Source organism: Pelodiscus sinensis, chromosome 1 (assembly GCF_049634645.1).
Source record: "Pelodiscus sinensis isolate JC-2024 chromosome 1, ASM4963464v1, whole genome shotgun sequence".
NCBI lineage: Eukaryota > Metazoa > Chordata > Testudines > Trionychidae > Pelodiscus > Pelodiscus sinensis.
In genome coordinates this window covers 120973688-120986441 of record NC_134711.1, presented here as the reverse complement: position 1 = coordinate 120986441, position 12754 = coordinate 120973688, and the positions used below count along the sequence as shown (strand labels likewise).

Here is a 12754-nt window from a genome sequence, read left to right as displayed (position 1 = left end):
TCTCTTATTTCAAGCTACAGTGCAGTGTAGACACACCCTTAGGCTATGTCTAGACTTCAGGGTTTTTTCGAAAAAAGTGTTTTTTTTCCCAAAAAACTTCACCTGTGTGTAGACTGCTGCTGCGTTCTTTTGAAATTAAATCGAAAGAATGTGGTGGTTTTTTTCAACAATGGTAAACCTCATTTTACAAGGAAGAACGCCTTTTTTTCAAAAGAGCTCTTTCGAAAAAAGGCATTCTTGATCGCAAACAGGGCTTTTTCGAAAGAGAGCATCCAGATTGCCTGGGTGCTCTCTTTCAAAAAAGCAATTCAATTTTTCGAAAAAAGTTGTGGCTGTCTAGACGATCTCTTTCGAAAGAAGCATCTAGTCTAGACGTATCCTCTAGAGTGTTAACAGCGTATTTAGTTCTGTACAAGCACAGGGCCTACCCCCAAAAGTGTGGGGTCAATACCACAGTAACTAAGGAAAACCTGAAAGAGAGAAGACTTGTTGATGAGCCTTCAACTTTATATGTATGAGGTTGTTATCATATGTTATGTATATTATCAGGAGTGTAGAGGCAGAAACATGAAAATCTTAATAGTAAAACTCTTTACAGTTCTCTAGAGAAATGAAATAGCCAGTGGATCAAGACAAACCTCAGTCTGGTGGGCGGACTTTGACCTATCCTTGCTACAGGGTGTCTCCCTCCAGCTTCTCATCACAACTCATCATCCACTTTTTGGTGTTCTTAGGAAAGGCAGGAGTGAAGTTTTAAGTACACCTGAAGGATTAAGGAAGAGCAAAATAAAATTGTAGGAGACTAGACAGAACGAGAGGTAGTAAGTGGAGTGTCTCTTGATGCACTTAAATGGAGGAGACCATGGTATAATGCTCCTTCCTGTGGCCTGCTTTCAGTGGGAGTTTGTGCCACACAGTTTGAGAGTCCTTGGGTGGAAAAAGGAACATTTTAGCAAAGACAACTGGTAACATGGAATAAAAGGACAGACAATTAGCTAGGAATCAATCTTAGGCTGGTAGTTTTCCCCCCAAGATTTGCTAGTTTTGATTAATTTAAAGGACTAAAAAGAAGGCATAAGATAAAGAGTGTCTCCCTCCACACTCCTCAGAAGATTTCCACTGTATTTTTCATGATATTATGCCTTACAGACACACAGAGATCCAAATAAAGTCACTGATCTTGCTAGTGGATCTACATGAGCAGACTGGGGTGACTGTTCAGTCTCATTGATTCCACAAGGTTCTGCATGGGCTCAGTGGTAACTGCATAGATCAAAGTGTAGGACCTGTGAAGTTGTAATTACAGCACACTCACAATTGCTTCCCCAGCTGTTAATAGAGTGGACTTTATAATAGAATGTGGTTGCTTCTGCCTCACTAAAACAAGGAGTGGGTTTTGTCAGTGAATTGGTGCAGAGAAACACATTTGAATAATGGATAACCCAGTAGATTTAACCCTCGTTTGAGTTGATGGTAACCTTGTATTCTCCATAAGCCAGCTTTAACTGTGGCGATGCCTATTCTTGACATTGATAAATAGCAATTTTATCCTGCTTTTGCTGTCTGTCATTGAAACGGCAAAAGAAACATCCCCTTCTTCACATCCGTCTCAATTTTTGGCATTTACATAATTAGTCACAGGTTTTCCATTATTTATTGCATCTCCCTGCAGTAGAGCTTAAAGGTTTGTTCTGCAATTTATATGTATTTATTTGTTTTACCACTGGTTTTGAATTCTTACAGAGTTAATCATTTGTAATAAAAAGCACATTTCCCCTTGCAAGCAGAATCAATTTCCTTCAAAAGTCCTTCATTCTTTGATTAGTGCATTGCATTTGGTCTTCACTAATCACTTAGCAAACTGAGAGCAATAAAATCCTTAAATAAATAAATACTCTGAGTTGAAGTTAGTCATAATGGACAGAGTTGCCTGCTCTGGTTTTTGAAGTGCAAGATGTGGCTAAGCTACTTATACATTTAAGTTCAAATAAAAGGTGTAGTAATTAATGCCAGATATTTTTCTTCTGCAGATCATTAGTACATTATTAACAGCTAGGTCTCAGCAACAAGTGAGGGGACGTGTCTGCAAGTCAGTCACGCAATAGAAAGCTCACCAGGGTATGGTGTTTGAATTATATTTAAAGCTTTGGGTTTCCAGGGGGGTAAGGAAGATGCCAGCCTGCACCAATTCTTGCCCACTAAAAGTACTCAGCAGGAAAGTCATAAAATAAGAGGTTTTATACTCAGAAGAGTCTGTGTTACCTCTTCTGTATTCGCTCCATCCTTCATTGGTTTGTTATTTCAGACTCTGAAACACAATGGGCAGTTATAGAGAGAAGCTGATGTTTGGTTGTTTTGGGGTCTGTGCTGGATTTCTACACACACATTAACAAACCTGTGGCACCACTCGGAGCCTGGGTCAGCTGCCTTGTGCTCACAGGCCTCTAAAACTGCAAGGGCTCGTCTACATTGGCCCCTTTTCCGGAAGGGGCATGTTAATTTCAGACTTCGCAATAGGGAAATCCGCGGGGGATTTAAATATCCCCCGCGGCATTTAAATAAAAATGTCCGCCGCTTTTTTCCGGCTTTTAGAAAAGCCGGAAAAGAGCGTCTACACTGGCCCCGATCCTCCGGAAAAAGCGCCCTTTTCCAGAGGATCTTATTCCTACTTCAAAGGAATAAGATCCTCCGGAAAAGGGCGCTTTTTCCAGAGGATCGGGGCCAGTGTAGACGCTCTTTTCCGGCTTTTCTAAAAGCCGGAAAAAAGCGGCAGACATTTTTATTTAAATGCCGCGGGGGATATTTAAATCCCCCGCAGATTTCCCTATTGCGAACTCTGAAATTAACATGCCCCTTCCGGAAAAGGGGCCAGTGTAGACGTAGCCCAATTGTAGATGTTTGGGTTTAGGCGGGGGCCTAGGCTCTGTGATCCTACCTCCCTCATGGGATCTCAGTGTCTGAGCCCAACCATCTACGTTGCAACTCAATGGCCATGCAGCCCAAGTCTGCTGACCTCACCAAGCCATGGCTGTGCTGGGTCTTCTGTTGCATTAGTCCTCTCAGGTGATCTATGGGAGGGTGCTCTGATGAGCTGTGGACAGAGCAAGGTCAAATTGAGTCAGACAGTGTGTGATACCATATAGATCCCAATTATATCAGTGTCAGTTCATATATGTTTCCTGACACTGAATCCAAGCCATCCCTTGGTGCGGCATGTGGCCTAAACCAAGGCTTCTGTTTGCTCCAGCAGCCCCTCTGACTGGGATTTGTAGGCTCGCTAATGTTCGACCGGCAGCTATTTCAGGTAGTCTCTGATTGTGAAATGGACAACACTGGTGGCAGGGCGAAATTGGGGGGCAGAGAAGGAAAACAGAAAATAGCTGCTTTAAATACATGCCTTTCTAGAAAGCTTGCAGGCTTTATTTTAAAAGCACTCACGTGCTATTTTCAAGGAGTTCAGTATGTGTGAGCTGGAGCGAGACTGCCGTGGATAAGGAAAGGGAATGTCTCTCTTTCTCAAAGGGCCCACTGGATTGGGTGCTGAGGAATGGGACAGGAACCCTGACAGTTGTGACTGGCTTTGGTTTGGCCTGATCTGAATACACTGCGTGGCCTGAACACATGGCTAATTGTATGGCACTTTGTGAGTATGTCTACACTGCAGCTGGGAAGGTGCTTCCCAGTGCAGGAAGACAGACTCATTCTAGCTCTATTCAAGCTAGTGCACTAATGATAATAATATAGCCATGGCAGCTTCCCCAAGTACAAACCCACTGCCACAGAATAGGGCAGGATTGGTGATAGACGTCGCTGGCCCCTGGACAAGGGAGGGAGCTTGTCTCTGGCACTCCCAAAAGGGATGGGCCCTCTGATAGAAGGGGCGGGGTTAAGGACAGCCCTCAGCGCCGCCCAGACCTCTCTGCATCTCCCCCATCCAGCCCTCAACATCGCCCAAATCATGCTACATGGGGCTCCAGTGGCAATTAAAGGGACCAAAGTCCCAGCTGTTTTAAATTGCTGGGGCCTAAGACAACTGCCTCTTTTGCCTCCTCAGTAAGTAGCCCTACCCATGAGCATGTACTTGGCATGGCTAGCCCATGTCATCACTCATCACTGCGCTGGTACTGAGGCTATGCTACTATTTTTAACACACAAGCTTGAGGAAAGCTTATGTGAGTATGTACACTCCAACCGTAAATCACTCCGCAACCCCAAGTGTAGAAAGTGCCAGAATTGGGGCTGTGTAAATGGTTCAGGGGAAAAATCAAACCAGGTTTGTCGGAGGGCACTAAAATAAATCTGCACTGCATGGATTTGCATTTGGAAGACAGGCTCATCGTGATGTCATACTGTGCCAAAGGACTGAGATGTGGCTCTGTTACCCTGAGATGTGTTGTAATTTTATGTTATGGTGGCAGTGTCATCACTTCAGGTTTGAAAGTTCTGCTAATCAGTCAGAACCCAGAGGATTTTCCATTTTTTAAGTCCCCCACAACTTTTACGACAGCAGTCACACAACCAATGCAGAACTGTAGCACAAAGATGAAGATAGATTGTAAGCTTTTTGAGGTAAACCGTGTCATTGTACAGCGCCTATCACTCTGAAGAACTGATCGTGCTTAGAGCTTCCAGGTGTAATATTGTTACCCCTCTTGACCTGAGCAGATAGCCAATATTCAGGGTCTTGTGGGTTGCTTCCAATAAGAGAAGAAATCGATAATGGAGCCAGGTATTTCTTTGGTATAATCCTGTTTATTTACAAAAAATATACATCATGCTTTGTTACCCTGAACACAGTAGCCATCAAGCAACAAGAAACATTTTCTTTGCTCACATTTTCAAGCATCTTACCAGACAGCACTCTACCAAAAAGCTCTCTCAGTTCTTTCTTAGAGTCATGCTACACAGGCATCTCTGGCCGTCTCTGTGGTTTCCATGTTGTCTTCTCTGTGTTTTTGTTAGGTTTCCCCTTGCATTCAGACCCCAGAGAAAATCCCACAGACCACATGAATGTGCCTGAGTTTGGGGCAGAGGCTCCTCTTGTCTCAGCTATCATTTCCATAAAGCAGCTTAATTGCTTTTTATTTTAATCCTGAATGAGGGGCAGCTATCACATCTACTAGCTTTAGTAAAGTTTCACCCAACCTCCAATTTAACAGTAGTATCAAATAAAATAGGAAAGAAATTAAGAGAAATGAATCCATATTTTTGTAATTTTCTTTTAAATGTCTGAGTGGATTGGGCCCTAAATTGCTTCCATTCTACAACCGTATCCCCAGCTGAAGTCAGCAAACTCACACGTATTTCTCTGTCCAAATGCGTTTTGCATAGGTAAATGTGTCAAGAAGCAGTGACGGTGGTTTCCGTATCAATTTGTATGTGCATAAAATCATCTGAAAAGCCAGTGTTGTTTCTCAGCCTTATATTTGAATGTTTAGATTTTTATCAGTTTGTCTCATGGGCCCAATGCTGTTTAAAATGGCCTGGTTTGCATTTAACAGAATCTGTTCTGATTAATTGAATGCAGAGACGGGTAGTGCAATACAGAAAGGAGTCTTTCATTCCTAAGACACTGGTATGAATCCAGCTCAGTTTCGGACTGGCCAAAAATCATTACTCTCAGATAGGTTCTCAGTGCCCTATGCTCTCAGGCCACAAGTGAGCAAGTATCCACATCACAAAAACCACCAGTACAATTAGTGCTACTGTAATTGGAAACCCACAGCCTCAGCAGAAAGGCCAAGGACTGGGTGAGCACGGAAAATGATGTACTCTCTTTTGCCTAGAAGTGGTTCCTTCAGGTTAGCACTGAAGCTCAGCTGTCTGAGGAACCTCCAAGGAAACTACTTCGGCCCAGGCAGTAACTCTCCTTCTGGCGATAAATGGAAGGCTTTTTTGTGGCAATAAATGAAGGACTTCACTTTCCAATCCCGTCAACCTGGCCCCTATTTACAAGCACTAAATTCAGGAAAATAACAATAGTTTAAAAGATCCTTTACTACATGTCAGCTTTACAAAAAGCAAGGGGTAATTGCAGAAACAATTGTTTAAAAACCCCAAATCCAAGGTGAAATCAAAGGACCAGCACCTGAGAAATAATTATAAAACATACCTGTTATTGGCAATACACAGATTTCCACACGCACTTGTGAAATCCTGATCCTGTATAAACCACTTAGGAATTTATTCCCTTATGGGCAAAAGGAAAGGAATGCAAGGCCATTACCAGCTCAGACACTCCCCTCAAGAGCGCAGTGTGGAATGCTAAAAATCATGGATTATACACAGCTCAGTCAGGGTGCAAGCACATGGTGATGGGCATTTGGACTACAGGCAGGGAGGCTTGCAGCAGTGCAAGGCCACACCCCGTCTCCCTCTTCCGCATGGACCCGCAGCCAGCTAATGGAGTTCCAGCAAGTGTGTGGCTTCAGCGAAAGCTTGCGTGGCCAGGGGTGCATTGAAACAGAACATTCACTGAATCACCGCTGCCAATAGGGCTTCCTTAGCTGGATCGCACCACGGTCCTTGCTACAGAGGTGGATGTGCCATGTGCCAGCAAGAGTGAATTTTGCCCCATAGTCCTAATTAATTTCAAACCACCAGCTCACAGATTCCAAGGCCAGAAAGGACCATTGCGATCATCTAGACCAGGGGTTCCCAACCTTTTTTGGTCCCCGTGCCCCCTTGGCTTTTACTAAACCTTCCCGTACCCCCTATTCAATATGAAAAAAAATAAATTCTAGACTCTAGAATCCACAACTTTTTTCACTAAAACTACTACTTTTGGAATATTTCAATTAGGAGAATCTAGTTATTTACCAAATATTCCCCGTACCCCCGTGACAAGCTTCTCGTACTCCCTGGGGGTACACGTACCCCAGGTTGGGAACCCCTGATCTAGACTGACCTCCTGTGCAACACAGGCCAAAGAATTTCCCCAAAATAAGAGCAAAACATCCAGTCTTCATTCAAAATTGTCACTGATGGAGAATCCACTATGATCCAAGTTGTTCCAATGAGGAATTAAATTCACTGTTCAAAATGTACACCTTATTGCCCATGTGCATTTGTCCAGCTTCAACTTCCAGCCATTAAATGGTGTTATGTTTTTCTCTGCTGGGCTGAAAAGCCTAGTATTACATATTTGTTTCTTATATAGGTACTTATCGACTGAAATCAAGTCCCCCCCCTTTGGCGCTGTCACATGGTGTGCTGAGACCCCACTGAACCTGCTTTCCCTGCTCGGTTGGGCCCCCTGTAAGCCAGTCTTGTTGAGTCACACTCACTAGCCTGCTGCAACACAGACACCGAGTCTGGGTTCTGCACCCAAAGCTGCAGACCTTAACTGCAAACAGCACAGTGAGATACTTTTCTCCAACACTCAGATACCCAGCCCCTCTAGCAAAGGGGTGGGGCTACATCTGCATGTACTGGGACGCTGCTTGCTCTTATTCCCCTTCCCCTCACAGTTAGGGAGCGAGGACATAGCTTGCATTGTTTACTCCCCTGCCCCTTTCTCTCACCGGCTAGGAGTGAAAGGAATGCACGCAAGCTGTGTACTTCCCCTCACTCCAGTGCAACCAGTGTCCCACTATGCGTGGCTGAAGCCCCGCCCCCCAAAATGGTGCCCTTCCCTTCTAGGGACCAAAGTCCCAGAAAAATCCATCTTATGCTGTATAGAGATTTATACAGTATAACCCCATTAAATATGCCCTCTTGCTCAATGTAGAGAAAGAGAGACGCAAAGACTCCCTCCCACCAGGTAAAAATTATTTTCACTGGCTTTATTAATAAACAAAAGTGATTTTATTAAGTATAAAAGTAGGATTTTAGTGATCATAAGAGATAGCAGACAGAATAATGTAGGTTACTAAACAAAATAAAACAAAACATGCACACTAAGCTTAATATACTAAGGTCTGGTCTACACTGAAGGGGAAGGTTGACCTAAGATATGTAATTCCAGCTATGTTAATTGCATAGCTGGAGTCAGTGTATCTTAAATACCCATCCACACAGCCGGAGGTCAATACGAGCAAAGGTTCCCATCAGCTTCCCTTAATCTTTGCAAGTGTTATAGATTCTCGTTGGGGCGGGAAGAAACGCTCACTGCCTGGCCCGCCTCCAACAGAGAACCTATCCTACGTCGTTTCTCACAACAAATTCCCGTGAGGTTCTCAACTGTCCCCTTACTTCTGCATGCAGGGAGGGTAGAGAGACCTGGGCCCGCCCCCTCTCCAGGTCTGAGCCCAGGACCCTAAGGACAGGAACGCCAACTTCCTGTCCAGCCGGCAGGACTAAGCCGCAACTCACCGACCTACGGGCTGCGTCTCTGCCCTGTCCTAGGATGCTTCCTCCCCTCCTGCTGTGCTCCCAAGAGCCACTCACTGCTCGCCACTCCACTTGGCCTCCATTGGTGACGTCTCCCCCGCTGGTAGGCTCGCTCCGTGCCCTCCCATTGGGCGCGTTCACCCTTCCCAGTTTGCCGCCTTCTCAAAGGACTTCGTCCCTTTTCTAAGCCGGCGCCCTTGCTAAGAGACTCTGGCACATGTCCGGTACTGCCAACCAGCTCAGAGGCACTGGGTGCCACCACGCAGGTGCGAGCCGCGGCCGCCAAGCATTCCCAGCATGGCCTCGTGCACACCCCAGCACTGATGCAGAACGCTGCAGTAGTGCAAGGGGGGGCGGGACGCTGCGCGAGCTTTCGCCACCCCATCACACACACCCCCCTTAAGTCTCTGACCCCTTTTTCGCTTGTGGTCTCATCTACCTCACCCACTCTTGAAAAGAAGTCTGCGTTCATGTGGTTCTTCCCTGGCTGATGTACTACCTCGAATTTGTAGGCTTGCAGCACCAGGTACCATCTCATCACCCATGCATTTATGTCCTTCATCGACTGCAGCCACTTTAGTGGGGCATGGTCCATCACCAATCTAAATGCACTTCCTAGCAGATAATACCGCAGGGATTCTATTGCCCATTTCACAGCCAGAGCTTCCTTCTTCACTGTTGCAGATGCTTGTTCCCTAGGGAATAATTTCCTGTTTAGATACAATATGGGGTGCTCCTTCTCCTCTATTTCCTGTGCCAGGTCAGCCCCTAGTCCGACAGCCGAGGCGTCTGTCTGTACAATAAATCTTTTGAAAAATCGGGCTGAGCTAACACCGGTGCTTTCATGTCTTTAGTTCCCGAAATGCCCTTTCTCACGATTCTGACCACCTTACTCTCTTGGACTGTCCCCCCCCCCCCTTATTAAATCCGTAAGGGGTGCTGCTATGGTCACAAACCTAGGTATGAATCTATGATAATATCCAACTAATCCTAAAAACTGCCGGACTTGCTTTTTGGTTGTTGGCATTTTGTATTCTGCTAGGGCTTGTATTTTACTAACCAGGGGCCTCAATCACCCTCTTCCCATGGTACACCCTAAGTACGTCACTTCCCACCAGCCTATATGGCATTTTGCGGGGTTCGCCGTTAGACCAGCCTCCTCTAATGCCCGAAGTACTGCCCTCAGATGTTGTAAATGTTCCTTCCAGTTTCTGAGATACACAACATCATCGATATAGGCCACCGCAGAGAGCTTATGGTCTTGGAGCACCTGATCCATTAACCGCTGGAAGGTAGCGGCTGTCCCGTGTAGCTGTCTTTTCTTTGGACCCACCACAACCCCTCCTCCCAGGCTTAAAGGAAAAAAACAAGTTTATTCACAGATCATTGACCTGAGTATTGGGCCATTAAGTTCCTTGAGTATTACTAATGGCCCTCACTTAGCATAACTACAGGTTTATATTTCATATTTCTAACTTCAAGTACAGGAATGATACATGTATACAAATGGTATAATCATATTCAGTAGATTACAACCTTTCCAGTGATATCTCATATGAAGAATCTCACCTAAAGAATATTATGTCATAGTTTTATTCATAAGCATATTCCCATAAAGAATATGAAATATCCCATCACACCTTGTGCAGTGATTTTTTTTAAACAAAAAAGAGCAAGATAAGTTGCCCAAATTCATTTCTGTTGTTTATTGAGCAGTATTTAATGCCCAAGGCTCAACATGAAAGGCAGGTATAATACACAGAGCCATCTCCTTTCTAACATAAAAGAAATCAGTAATATAGAAGTGTGAGAATAAAGTAAAAGCATCTTTGGATCGTCTTCACACTCGAATGGATCAATAGCTTTTTATAGCTAGATAAAGTTTAAATGATTTTTTAAAGGATAAATTTCCTTTCTGCCTTGCTTGAAGTATTGACCGCTCTGGCATCTCTGCTATCTTCCCTTCCCCAGAGTTGTTGAGAGAGGATGGCAGGGACCATCTAATCCCTCCCTCCTGTGCAGGTGAGATGGTTGCTTCCACTCTGCCGAGCCTGTTTGTTCAGTTTCCCCAGCTCTAGCACAAAATCCTCTGAGGTCACAATGTGGAGTTCTGATTGTCCCATATCCATGAGGACTGAACTGCCTAAACTGTTCTAACCTGTGTTGGTATTTTGCTAAGGCTTAAGCTTTGTTGATGAAATAAAATGAAACGGGACTCTCTTCCCGGAGGCAGCTCAGCTCAGCCACTGTTGATAGCAACTGATATCTCTTACTCAGCACTAGATCTCAAAGCATTTCACAAAGGAGAAAGTCTCATTGTCCAGATGAGGAGCTGAGGCATAGAGCAATGGTGTGACTTGTCCAAAGTCACCCAATAGGCCCACGGCATAACTGAGAGTAGAATCCAGGTCACACAAGTCCCAGTGCTCTATCCACTAGACATCGCTGCTGCCATTATTCTTCAATTTTATTGTTCAATCGCTGTTGAAATGTGCATATTTGATTCCTCGGAGAGTTAATGCTGGTTAAGCGTAACCTTCCAGAGAAGAAGTGGGCCTGGATTTGTGCAACAATACTAAGGTATGAAAGGGTTTCTGGGAGTCAGCAGTCATATCCCCCAGCCTGGAGCACAGGTATCGAAGTCTAAAAGAGAGGCTGAAAAAAGATTCTACCACCCTGACTTTAACATGCAGTCACCTTCCTTTAATGCAGAGTAAGCGGTGAATACTTTCCCTTTTCTATGGCCAGTGTTGAATTCCACAAGAGACTGGTGATTCTGTAGTCATGGGGTTGCAGAAAACTCAGACCCTTGGGCATAAACTAGCCTGGGGACATCCTGCTATGTCAAACAACCAGACGGGTTATTTTTAAAATGGGGAGTTCTGCATACAGGCTTTCCTGTCCCAGTCAGCTGCAGAAGAAGCAAAGGCAGGATTTATTAGCCATATAGCAGGAGGCAGGCTGTATTTAATGGGAAAATTGCCTCTTTAAAATATATTTGTATTATAATAAAAATGTTTAATATTTCTATTAGCCTATCACAGACACAATATTTCATTCAATAGGACTCATTTACCAATTCCAAGAGAGCATATTTTTGTTGTAAGCAAACTGTTGCTTTCAGAGTCAAGAAGTGGTATAAATCCTTGATAATGTCAAAGGGTTTAGGGCTTAACCCTGTAGTCATTTATATTAGTGGCATGATTCTGGATAACTTAAATGGTGCAGGATTGGGCCATTACTGAGGAATGATAAAGGGTTTTGGTCTAGTTTGTTTTTTGTCTTTAAAAAGAGAGCTACAGATTAAATCAGAGACCAACGATGAATGGTACTTGTGAATTTCTAGTGGTACCGTACCCTGGATACTGTCATAAATAAATGAAACTAAAATGCATTATTTGGCTACTTCTGAGTTTGAACTCTTTTAAACATCAGCTAAAGTAGTGGTTTCCAAATTCACTTGTAAATGTATCACTTATTTAGGGAAAACCAGTTGCCATTTTTAAAATATATTGAAATAATTAAATATTTCCAAAGCTACAGATAGATATAATCCCAAGAAAATAATTTTAGAAAACAAACACATTTAAGGAAAATCAAATGGGAAAACTCATTTGAAAATGAAGGATGCCTGGGAAAAATGAAAACCTGGAATCATTTTTGGACATACACAGATACACACTCTCTTTCTCCTTCCTTCTTAGGTCTCAAGTATATTTCACTTTATAGTATATATTATAGCTGTATGGATACTTTTCAGTTTGTTCTTTTAATTATTCTGTGCATTATCTTTGCATGTATATATTCAGCACACTGAAAGACTTGTATCACATGAAATGTAAATTTTATAGCATTAGAAATTTGGTCATAAACAGAGATGAACATCCTGACTATACAAATACTTACACTAGTGCTTAATTTCAGTGGGCATACTTGCATGCCTTGTGTACAAGTCCTTGAATATTAGCAAATGCAGGCCTAGCTGTCCATTACATTTATAGTGCATAGGCATTGGGTACTATCCCCATAAATCGTTTCAGAGTTCACTAATATTCATGAGTGTTTACCATTTCCTAAAAAGATACAATATACAAGGCCTAGTAACATTTATGTACACTGCTGCTTTGTCTGGCTTCTAAAGCACAGAAAACAGTGAGGACCACCAGTGGGATCACAAACTATTTAAAAGGACACCACCCAATTCCTATGCATTTCAATACATTGGAGGAATGCTTTTTTTTTTTTTTTTTCATTTAAATTAAAACCTTCAAACTAGGATCTTTTATTAAACTAGCCTTTTAACTTAAAAACCACTCCTGAGGAATTCCTCTAAACAGGATTTGAGAAAAACAACGGGACTCCAGGTGAGAGACTTGCTGCTGGAATTCACTCTGTAAAAAAATTGCTGCCATCCTGCATATGT

At 43.4% G+C, this 12754-nt stretch overlaps 1 protein-coding gene across 9 annotated transcripts in view; it reads left to right on the top strand.

The window, feature by feature from the left end:
• The window catches only part of SCUBE1 (signal peptide, CUB domain and EGF like domain containing 1), a 293808-nt gene that overhangs the window by 225856 nt on the left and 55198 nt on the right, over positions 1–12754 (top strand). The window lies entirely within an intron of this gene.